Source organism: Panthera leo, chromosome E3, assembly GCF_018350215.1.
Source record: "Panthera leo isolate Ple1 chromosome E3, P.leo_Ple1_pat1.1, whole genome shotgun sequence".
NCBI lineage: Eukaryota > Metazoa > Chordata > Mammalia > Carnivora > Felidae > Panthera > Panthera leo.
Genome location: NC_056694.1, coordinates 880,909 through 893,120, shown reverse-complemented (window position 1 = coordinate 893,120; position 12,212 = coordinate 880,909). Strand labels below are relative to the sequence as shown.

At 50.8% G+C, this 12,212-nt stretch overlaps 1 protein-coding gene across 2 annotated transcripts in view; it reads right to left on the bottom strand.

The window, feature by feature from the left end:
- UNCX (UNC homeobox) overlaps positions 1-12,212 on the bottom strand; it is a 67,552-nt gene that overhangs the window by 48,364 nt on the left and 6,976 nt on the right. For both annotated transcript variants that reach the window (XR_006197750.1, XR_006197751.1), the window contains exon 2: positions 7,357-7,440. The gene's annotated coding sequence lies outside the window, so the exon portion shown is untranslated. The remainder of the gene's footprint in view (positions 1-7,356; positions 7,441-12,212) is intronic.

The following is a 12,212-nucleotide window of genomic DNA, read 5'->3' as shown; positions in this document are numbered from 1 at the left end:
GTCGGTTAAGCGTCCGACTTCGGCTCAGGTCATGATCTCACAGTTCGTGAGTTCAAGCCCCGCGTCGGGCTCTGTGCTGACAGCTCAGAGCCTGGAGCCTGTTTCAGATTCTGTGTCTCCCTCTCTCTCTGCCCCTCCCCTGCTCATGCTCTGTCTCTCTCTGTCTCAAAAATAAATAAACATTAAAAAATATATATATACAAAGAAGTCTTAAAATGCAACAAGAAAACAACAACCCAACTTAAAAATGGGCAACAATCTGAACAGACACATCACCAGAGAAGGTGATAAGCACGGGAAGATAAGCACAGGAAAAGAGGCTCGACATCATATGTCACTCGGAAACTGCAAACTAAAAACAATATGCCACGACACAATTATCAGAATGACAAAAATCCAGAACACGTACAGCACTAAATGCTGGTGCAGATACAGAGCAACAGGAAGCCCCACCCACTGCTGGTGCCAGATAGCTAGGCAGTTTCTTGTAAAGCTAAACATGCCCTTACCATGTGAGTCAGCCATGACACTCCTGAGTACGTACCCGGCTACATGGTAAATGTATGTCCACACAAAAACCTGCACACAGGTCTACAGGAGCTTTATTCATAATTGCAAAGCTTGGAAGCAACCTGGATGGCCTTCGATAAATGAAGTGATAAACTGTGGTCCATTTAGACAATAGAATATTACTCAGCATTAAAAAGAAATGAGCTATTAGGCCACTAGAAGACATGGAGGCACCTTAAATGCATATTAAAAGTGGGGGGAAAAAAGCTGTTTGAAAAGGCTACACCCAGTATGATTCCAACCATACGATGGTCTGGAAAAGGCAAAACTATGGAGATAGTGAAACAAATCAATGATTGCCAGGGTTTTCAGAGAGAAGCAGAAGAGGCGAAGCACTGGGACTTTTAGGGCAGAAGCTATTGTGAATGATAGTAATGGTGGATACGTTTAACAAACGATACGTATTTCACAAAACTCCTAGAACCGAACAACATGAAGAGACAACTTTAACTATGGCTTTTAGTTAGTAATAATGTTAGTAACAAATGTATCTCACTAACAGCAGAAGGGAAAATTGTGCAGAAAAGGGAGTATATGTACTGTCTTCCCAAGTTTTCTGTAGACCTGAAACCATCTTATAAGATGAAATCTACTAATTAAAAAAAAATTCTTAACAATGGTAAACTGGTATGGGCTACCAGTGGAAGGCCTGGCATTAGCCGGTGCATTTGGGAACTGTGGGCGAGTTGTAAGGATCAGCACGCCAGGACGGGGTGATTGTTGCTGGACGCTATCAATGCCCTGGAGGAAGATAATGAAAGTCGGTTCATCTCCAACTTAAGGTCAAGTGTGGACGTCCCCATGGCTTTTCTGGTGGCACACAGACAGACCTCACATCTTGCAGGAGGAATTGAGAGTCAGGCCCAAGACTGAATGATATGGACAGCAGAGCGCTGGAAAAGGCTGAATTCTCAACCCCAGCAAATCTCCTATGCCAAGGTCGGGGCCCGAACTAGAAGGAGGGGGACCCTGAAACAACTAGGACCCTGGGAACAACTAGGTTGATACACTCAAAAATCTTTGATCCCCAGGTCCTTCTGAATGCTCTGGGCTCTCAGCAGTGACCTACTCCACCCTGTCAAAGACTACAGCCCCCACCTTCCCTCCTGGCTGTCAGCTGATATGAAAGTTCGAGTTGCAATATAATCCAGCCAAGGAAGAGCTGGGCCTGGCCAAGGAAGAAAGAGATTGTATCCTGAAGTTGCTGCATGACCTAGCCAAGATGTACCACCAGGATATGCCGAATCAAGGGGCAGAATGTCAGATGGGATAAGGGAGGATTTATCAATGGAGAAACACTTTCCCAGGACACAGGATTTAATGCACTGGGAGGCAGTGCTAATTTGCACCCAAGAAGACCCTTGGAAGTTTGGGAAAAGTGATGACTCACACACTCATTGAAACATAAATGTCACATGTACCGTGGCCAACGGTGGAGGAAGGAGTCAAGTCTCAGAGAAGTGGGCACGCTAATGCGGATACACCTAGTAAGGCTGGAAACAAGACACGAGCCAACCATGTTTCACAGAAGGGCTCGGAGACATTCTGTTTACCAGATCAGTGGGGACTGGGAAGCTGGGGGCACCAGCATCGATGAGGAGCTCAGCAGTGTCTGTGCTCTGTAAGCCAGAGGGGACAACAGCAGATGCTGTCCCAGAATGGCCTCCCTTACAGCAACAGGGATATCAGGATCCCAGAATGATAGGTGGCTGCGCTTAATCATCAGCAGCAAGGGGGCTGCGGTTCTTGTAAGAGCAGCAAAGCTGGAGCACCGAAGAGGGAAGGGGGACCTGCACATACCATGAAGATGGCTGATAAAACCCGGTACTCCTAAGGGACAAATAGGCAGCCGAGAAGCTATGACCTAATGATACAACCAAGAGAAGCCAACAAGGGATAACACGGTCTGAGGGAAGCCATCCCAGCGTGAAGTCACAGTCTTTTGCTTCCTTTCCAGACCTGATCTGGTCTCGGACCTGTGCCCCCCAGACCGAGGGAGAAGCTGGGTCTTTATGAGGACCAACAACACAAACCACAGCAAATGCTGTCGTGATGCCCCTGGGCCTTCTCCAAAGGAGTCTACAGCTAGTGGTCACCCTCCGGCCACCCTGCGCTGAGGAAAGGGGATCACCCAGATATTCCAAGGACTGCGGGAGCCAGGGTCCGGGTTGAACCGAGAGCCGTGTGCTCCATGCCTGTCTCGGCTGAGACCTCTCGCCATCTTCTTAGTCCTTCAGCTTCCCTGGGGACGGTCACCTGGGGGATGTGGAGCGGGGCAACAACAGGCAAGCCCTGGTTCTCATTTCATCAGATCACTTTCCTACAAGACTTGTTTTTCTGTTCTGAGGAGCAAAGCTTGTCTCCATCCTTATGGCCACTGAAAATTTAAAGGGTGGTTTCTTCTACTTGTCCTGAGCCTCACAGAAGAGAGGCTGGAGCAGGGTTGTTGTTTTATCTACAGCCAGGAAAGCACTATCTCCACCAAGATGTTAAATATATTAGTGGTACAAGCGCTGGGCACGCTCCTTTTACATGTTAGTAATAGAATATTAACAGTCAAGAAAGTCCTTATTCAGAAAACTGCGTTTTTCTTTTAAAACCAAGCTACTGTGATTTTCACACCCAAGTTCACAGCGGCATGATTCCCAACAGCCAACCCAAGCGTCCATCAGTGAGTGAGCAGATAAACAGAACGTGGTCCCTCCACACAATGGAATATTCTTCAGCCGTAGAAAGGAAGGACCGATACCTGCTAGGCGGTGGATGAACCCTGAGGACGTGACACTCAGTGACATAAGCCAGACACAGAGGGACAAGTACTGTGTGATTCCACTCACATGAGGTCCCCGGAGTCAATTCATAGACACAGAGAGTAGAAGGGTGGGGCCAGGGGCTGGGGGTGGGGATGGGGAGTGAGTGTTTGATGGTGACCGAGCTTCAGTTTTGCAAGATGGAAAAGCCCTAGAAATCATTTTGCGCAACAACGTGCATATAGTTACACTCCTGCACTGCACACCTAACAATGGTTAAGACACTAGATTTTATGTCATGTGTTTGCTGCCACAATAGAACAAAACCCACGCAGCAGCATGCTGTTGGCGTAATTTCCATGCCTTAGCCCCCGAACGGCGAGTGGCCTGCTTCCCGTATTTACCACGCAGCAAGTGATAACATCACGATCTCTCTTGGCACTACTAAGATGCTCCAGAATTCAGTGTGGCCCCCCCTTCAGGGCGCCCCGACTCAGACAACCTGCCTCTGACCCACTCCCGTGAGTGCACACGTGTCAATACACAAACCCAATTTGCTTAGTTGGGAGAAAACCCAGCCTTTGCAACAAAAGTTAGGGTACAGGGTGAGGTGATCTTGCCAAGGGCACACCTTTGCATTCTTCACCCCGTCTCCTAGTTGACGCTAGTTCAACTCAGCTAAAGCCAGTGCTTTCTAACGACGGCAACCGAGTCTCTCGGTGTGCTCCTTATTTACGACACCCACGGGAGTCGAGTAACTGTCAATTACTCTTGCAGGGAAGGAGGCAAAGAACCTTAAGTGTGCTTTATACCTTTACCCTGAAGGAGAATATCAGGTAAAATGGAAAGGAATGGGGTCCTGTGAGCACGATGCTCAATTTCAACGCACTTGTACACACAGCACATAAAGGCCTACCTCCCGACTGATTCTTGCGCCTAGATTCACGGGTTTAGGGAGACTACAGCTGCATATCGAATCCGTGCCTGCAGCCGACGGCATTCTTACTCATCTCCCTCGTTTCTGCCTGTTTTGCGGAGCCGCCCTCTCTTCTTCCTGGGTCTGCTTACATCTCGTGAAAGCACTGCCGGCTCCAGTCCCCGGTGCGCCCGCTCACCGCCCTGCACCTTCAGACCTCGTCCCTGCTTGGACTTCACGGGAATAGATTTCAATCACAGGAGTTTTTAAGGTGTGCTCCAAGCAAGCCGATGGGAGGCGCTCGGACTCGCTGAGTCGATGACAACTGATGTCACGCCAACGGAAGCACTAAGTGTCAGCACAGGAAAGACAGTTAACTCGACACATGCAAGCCAAGGAGAGGAAAGCGGTCTGGCCTTGCCGCTGACAGAAGAGCCAGCCTGTCGTGGCCATGTGACCTAAGTGGCCCGATCTTCCTCTCCCAGCTCCCTGCTCACTGCCTGGGCTGCAAACACCATCCTAGGCCAGAAAATAATTCAGTTGCAGGGAGACCCGATGGAGAATCCAACTGTCTGTGGCCGACGGACACAGGGTCATCGAGTGTGTCCAACCACCCCCTGGCGTGGCCATGCTCGGGGCATCAACGGCCCGGTCAGATCTCATATTTATAGCACTGTATCCCTGGAGCTCGCCACAAACTGCTCAAAAGCTGTTGGCAAGTCCTCTTCTGCCCTCTCTGGAGCGGAAAGGGCACCTGGGAAGAAAAGGAAGGCGGCCACACGGTGAGCCCCAGCAGGGCCCGGGTTTGGACCATGTGAGGTGCTCCAGCCCATTGGTACACTTCCCCCTCCAAAAGAAGAGCCACCCTGGGTGCCTGGGAGACTTAGCCGGTTGGGCTCCGACTCCTGGTTTCAGCTCAGGTTGTGATCTCGAAGTTCATAAGGTCTAGCCCCATACTGGGCTCCACGCTGACGGTGTGGAGCCTCCTTGGGACCTCTCTCTCTCTCTCTCTCTCTCTCTCTCTCTGTCTCTCTCAAAATAAATAAATAAACTTAAAAAAAAAAAAAGAGCAGCCCAAAATGTGAGATCCCCCAACTTCCTCCTCAGCTTAAACTGGAGCCAGTACAGAACCCTAAATTCCTCATTAAATCCATTGGCTTTTGCACGTTGGGGCCGGGGTGGGGGGGAGCTCCTTTCCTGAAACAGCGAACCACTTATTCCCTTCTGAGTCTAACGCAGCAGAGACTGGGGCTGCTCTCAGTGCCTCGGTGACAGGCCCCACTGGCTGCCCAGGAGGGTCCTAACGCGGACTCCACCTGCTAACGGTGCCTCACAGCCGAACACGGACCCCACCACTAAGCTGCGTTCTGGCCAGGAGCTGCTCACTGAGTGGCCGGAGGTGACCAGCTGAGTGAGGAGACCGCCACGCTGTCTCGCTGGGGAGGTCGGCACCCCTCTGCCTGGGACCCGGAGCTTGTCGGGAAGGGCCTGCTAATTTATCGCTATAATTAGGATCTGTTTTTATAGTTTCAGTTGCTGGCAGAGAAGGACACGGGAGCTCTTTCCAAAGAATACTCCAGGGGGCCGCTGGTGCTGCCTGGGCCTCGGTGGGGCTGGCAGGGGCTGATGCCCGGGGGGTCTGCACCTGCCCCTTTCTGCCCTCCCTCTCCGAGCACACCCCCCTCCCCCATCTCTTCTTCCCCTCCAGGCACAACTCTCTAGATGCATTCACAGCACTTTTGCAATGGCCACACCAGCCAGGCTCAGCCCGCCGTGCGGCCTGACCAGCAGTAACAAAAACACAGGACGACTCCCGGTCTCAGAAGAACAAAGTCTGTATGAACAACACTGAAAACAGACCCGAGTCCCCCTGGGGAAAGCGTCCAGGGTCGGGCCCTTCATTCGAATCGGACTCATGACGGCTGTTTTCCTCCACACTCGCCGTGGCTGCCGCGCCCTCGTGGTGAGCGCTGCCCACGGCCATCGCTGGGCTCTGCCGGGGAGTCTGCACCCAGCATGCCACGCCCGCACTGCAACCCCCCCTTTCTCTCGCACATTCACCAAGGTGCTACATCCCTCTCGAAGGCCCAGCTCGTCCACAGCACCAGAGGCCTACTCCCTGTGCTGCGGACGTCTGCGGGGTCAGGTCCGTATCTCTCACCCTCTTTGTACCGGGGACCCACCGCTCTAGGGTTGAACTGTTTTTTGTTGTTGTTGTTTTCAAATACACGCTGTCTTCACTCTCCAAGCAGCTTCCAGTCTCCAACCTTATGCTTCCCCTGCCCTCCCGACAGTGCCCAGCAAAGTACGTCGTATGAAGCAGGTCTTCAACAGACCCCCGTCTGGGACCGCCTAACGTCCCTGCTGGGGTGAAGGCTGGAGGGCGCGGGTATCCAGAGGCCCCCCGCCGTCAGCGCCCGGCACTAGGCGTGGCACCCCCAGAGACCCAGAGCCCTCCTTTTCCTCAGGATTGGGCCGCGCGGGACACGGATCTCTCCTCCTCCATTTCAAACTAATATTCGTGGAAAAAAGGACAACGTTGCAGTCCTAGCCAACACGCATAGATTAAAATAATGAACTAACCTAGCAGCCAACCAGGAGGAGTCATTTCACAAAAACACTGTCGCCGCCTCCAGGATGGAGCTGCCAGGGCGCAGGCGGCTTTAATATTTAATGCAGCGACTCGAGGGGGTAGCGAAGGGGCCTGGCCAGGAATGGAACATCAAGTCACTGAAATCAGGATGATTATTACTTATTCAGAACCCACTCAGGAACCAACACAAAGTTGAAAACAAACTGGTGACTTTGCATCGTTATTAATTCATCCCGGACTAGATTCTTTTCCCTGAGTTCTCGTGGTCCTAAGAGTAGGACTCCGAGCAGTGACCAGATCAGAGCAACCGAAAAATAAAGAACAACACTGTTGAAGCAGAACCGCCACCGATGATGGGGAGTGGGGATAATCACTGCTACCTGAAAAGGACAGCTGTCTTTCTGAGCCGCGCGAGGGCGATGGCCCAGCACACGCGAAGGCGCAGACGGCGGACGCGAGCGTGCCACAGCCGGTTCACAACACGTTTCCATAAAGACTTAAATTCGAAACGAAATGCTGTTTCCTACCTTAACTGCCGCGTGCTCCTCTCCATTTCAGACGGCAGCATGACGCGTCGATACAAGTGATCACGTCCCTGCACGGTGGCACGTCTGTGAATCAAGAGATTTTTACCTGTAGTCACAAAAGTAACGTATACAGCTCACAAGGCACCCACGCCTCCCTCGGCGATTTGAGGGAAAGGGGGAAGACGCAAGCTTGCTTCCCAGTAAGTAACGGGCACCCGCCCTTGCTGCTCCGCTGAAAGATACAGCAACAGGCAGGCTTGCGAGAGAAATGAAAATCTTGTTACCGAGCACATGAAGGCAGCTCCGTTTCTAAGTCGTAAAGTGACATCGCGTAGGCTGACAGAAGAGCTGTAAAGCCGGCTCAGAGGCACCTGCCTCCCTCGGCTGGCTCTCCCGAGCAGAACGTTCCCGAAGGAGAGGAGCAGGCCCTGGGAAGCACTGCTAACCAGGCCGCGGTGTCGTGCCTGGTCGCCTGAGACTCCCCACGGGCCTTACACCGCCCCCACCCGTCTGCCCTGTCACCCGCTCAAGGAGACCCACGATCAGCGGTGCCGTCCGCCAGGGATACAGCATCACTTCCAGAGGCTCCCAACTCTGACCACCTACTGGACCCAAAGGTTTCTCATGGTGGGGAGAGGAGCACGTGACCCATCTCACGGCCACGGGTGGGTGCCGTGTGCAAATCCCACGTGCCACGTGATACTGGAAGTTAAAGGAAGTCAAGGCATAGCCTTGGATGCGCGGTGGCGCTGGAGACATCATTCTGACAGGACGTTTGAAATGTCCTCACAAGGAGTATTTCTGCCACATTCTCGATGAGGGCTCCCTTTTCTCTTTTTCAATTCTGCATTTGTGTTCCCAGTCACATACAACATTTCACGTGGACAAATTACCAACGAGCGGCACTCGCTCCTCACTGTTGGGCCTCAACTGCCCTGAGCAAAGGGTTCTCCAAGGTCATTTCTGACAATATTTAGAAAGATATTGAAACAGAAGCTCTTACACTGATTTGTTATCAAAGGATGGGGGTAAGCAAGAGCCACGTGACCCAGATTCTGTGATCAAAGGGGTTCCCTATGCTAGATAACATCACATCACAAAAATACGAGAGGGAAAAAGAGAACATTAGTTTGTCTCTGCTCCTCTCAGCTGCCTCCCATTCTCTGGGGAACCTGAGCGAGAACCTTTTATGCCACAGGGCTTTTGCTTACATAAAATGTGTCGTGAGGCAAATCATAAGCCACGTCTCCTATAGACTGCCTTATGATCACTTTCTGGAATTAAAATCTCTGTCTACCTGACTTTGTGTCTATAAAATATTTATGCTCTGCTCACATGTCTAAGGGAAAACAGTTTGATTTTTGTTGGCAACTTCGACTCAAAGTATCACACCTCCCTCTGTGAGTCTTGGATTCACGGAGCCAAAGCCTTTGCAGAGACCTAAAGACAATGTCGGTTAGAGGACAGAGCACTCCACCTGGCCGTCATCTGCAGCAGCGACAGCAGGGTTGGCGACCCCACCCGCACAGGTCTTTGCTCCGAGAACTCCTAGGACAGTCTCCAGTAGGAAAATTGGCCTAAGTGGACTTCGCATCACCAGTGTATTCATTATGAGGCCACCATATGCGAACGTGTATGTGGACACTCAGAACTGAAGGAGACACATTTCCTTTGCACAAGACTGCACTGAGACACTTCCTGTTCCTCCCCGAGAGTCCTTATGCTGAAGCCCTGATGTCATCAGAGCATCCCTCTCTAGTTTCGTCACCTGAAGCCACCTGCCTAACATGATGAGGTGCATAAGCACCATCTACAAAGGGTTAAAGGGCACAGTCCTTGTCATCAGGGAGCTGATGGTCTAACACCATGAATAGCACCCCTACGGGAACAGTCACCACAACTGAGCATTAAACAAGTAAATTGCGATACGTACTCCCTCCTTCAGCCTAACATCTGACCTCTGCCACCACCTGATGCCCAGACCTTGTTCCTCTTCAACAGCTGTTTTGCTTCTCCCCTTTCTGGACACCTGCTGGGGCTGTACTTCCCGGCCCCCCTGCTTGGGTGTGGGACCGGCTTAGCCAGTGAGCTCTGAAACTCCCAGGCGAGAGGATCTAAGACCAGCGTGAGGCCCCTGTGGCCACCTTTTTTCTTTCCGCCAAGGCAACGAACGAGACTTCGGATACCGATTGCTCTGTTGCCTCAGGGCTTAGAGGTGAGGACAATGTGGAGCAGAGCTTGTGTACACATCGGGGACAGGACACGTGGGCAGGAAATAAACCTCTGTTGTTTTCAACTGCATTGATTTTGGGATTGTCTGTCACACAGCACAGCCCTGAGTATCCTGAATGCTGTACTGTGATAAGGAAGGAACTTTCCCAAAAGTCATAAACATCCACGTAGGTAAACTTTATGCAGGCTTCTCGTTCTCCTGTGGAATTCAGCAGAGCACCTGGTGCTGCTTGTCACCTGTGGCCTCTCCTCCATGGTACTTTAGCATTCTTTCCCAGTCCTGCTATCGGCTCTTTTTTGTTTCCTCCTCCTCCTGTGACCTACCTGCAGGCCCTCCTTAGGCCCAATTCCGGCCACTTCTTACTCTCTTTTTGGGAGACTTTATCCATTGTCTTGACTTTGAATAGTATTCCAATTCTAATCCAGTGTTCTCTCCATTCCTATGACTTCTCAAAACTCAACATGACCCAAACAGGTTTGCCTCAACTCCAAATTGCCATCTTGGTAACCTGCCCATTCTGGCGGCTTCTGCTTTTTCCATGCTTGAACTAGCATGCCTGCTTCTTCTCTGTCCTTCGTGCCCAGTTAGCCAAGAAGTTCTCCTGGTTCTTTTTGGTTTTTAATCTGCTTCCTGAATATATCCCTTTCTTTCCACCTCCGCCATACCAGCACCTTCAAGAGTCAGGACTCCAGTAATCCAACCCTAGCATCCTCTCTGAATCCTTCTCAATATATCCTGCAACTCCCTCCCAGATTTGTCTCTGCAAACATCCGTCGTATGTACCGACTCGTTGGGCAGCGTTCTGTCTCTCTTACCAGTCAAATGAAGTTCAGGTTTCTCCTCCTCAAATTCTAAGTCTTCTGTCTTTATCTAGTGGGCTTGACTTCAAACTTTGTGCTTTACTCTTTTGGTCTGTTTCTTTCCCTTTCCCTGAATTGCCAACTCATGATGAATGTTGGACACCTGTTGCTTCTAGATTCCAGCATTCGTCTCCCTTCTTCATCTGGTAATGGCACAATGACCTTGGAGTACTGTCTCTCCCCCATTTCATGTGAGTCTGGCAGGGCCATCAGCCAGAGGCCACAGAGTGGACATTTGCTTATGGTGATCTTGTGCCCCAGTTTTCCTATCAGGGTCCTAGGTCATGCCTGTTGTCCCAACAAAACTAATAGCAGCACCCCATGCCTACCTTCAAAAGTGTCTTCAGTTAGGTGCACACGGAGTCACCCTACACATGAACCAAGAAAGCCCATTAGAATCCATCTGTGGGATCATGACATACAGGCTAGGAAAGAGACACTCACTCTGGAGGCCAACCGTAGCCCAGGTTGCTGGCAGCTATGTCTCTGTCACAAGAGGAGGCTGCTCTGTAGCGGAACGGGGAGGCCAGCATTCAGAGGGAAGGATCTTTTCTAAATTCCTGGATCCAGCACATCTCACGTCTAGGAGCCAATAAATTCCCCTTCTGGGAAAAATCTAGTTTGAGGTGAATTCTTGTCACCTGCAACCAAAAGTCCTGGTGGACATATGGCTTGGCTTCAGCAGTCCCCTCCCCTGTTCACATCCCCCGTCTTTAAGGGCCTACTGGAGTGCCCCCCACGTGAAACTTTCCTAGATACTCCAGCCCAACCTTTTCAGGCAGACGTTGATCTGGGAAGTTTTTATTCTCTGAATTCTCATCATGATTACAGCCTCTGCCCTGCAGCCTCGTAAATACAGTGTTTACACTTAACATCCAGTTGTTTCGGGATGTGGGGCTCTTTTTCTCCAAGATCAAAACTATAAGCTCCTGGGAGAAGACAGGGACCCCATTTAATCTTTTCTCATATTTTCTTGAGGCCAAACAGGGTGCTGTGTACACAGCAGGCACCCAATAAATATTTGTTGAGGATATGAGTCACAAATGTAAAGGTAATATTGACTGTGTGTCTGGGCAGAAGAGAGTGTGTCCGGTGGGAAGGGGGCAGTGGGACGTCACCTGCTGAACCAGGCTAGGCCAGCACGGTGGACCAGGAGGGTGTACTTCACCGTCTTTCTTTTGGGGGAAGAGCTTCTCTGCTTTTCACCCAGACTCCATGCCTTCACCTTATCCTCTTCAGCCATTTGTCTGACTTCCTCCCCTGCCTCTGGGACCATTCCAGGACAATGGTGACCTCCCCATGACTGACCCTAATGGACACCCCCAGGTTTTGTCTTGTTCTTTGAGAAGCAGGAGCTGGTGAGCCAGTTCTCCCTCTTGAAATATCTGTCTTAGCCTGTCAATGCCTCCCCCTCCTTATTTTCCTCCTGAGTTCTCTGGTTGCTCATTCTCAGTCCGGTTTCCCAGTGCTGGCTTTCCCAAGGCACAGGCCTGCATCCTCTTCTGCACATCTTGTCCGCCCCTAGACAATCTCATCAACACACTGTATGCTGATGACTTGAAACTTTACTTCCCAGGCCAGACCTCTTCTCCGAGTTCCAGATGCATGTATCCGATCACTTATTCACCCACTTTTCTCTTTCGTCTCATAACTGATATGTCCTGAACTGAAATAATTATTTCCACTTATTGGTAACAATATTTGTGGTTACCAATAGCAGGAAAAACAATGAAAAATTGCCTCGAACAAGAAGGATGTGTTAT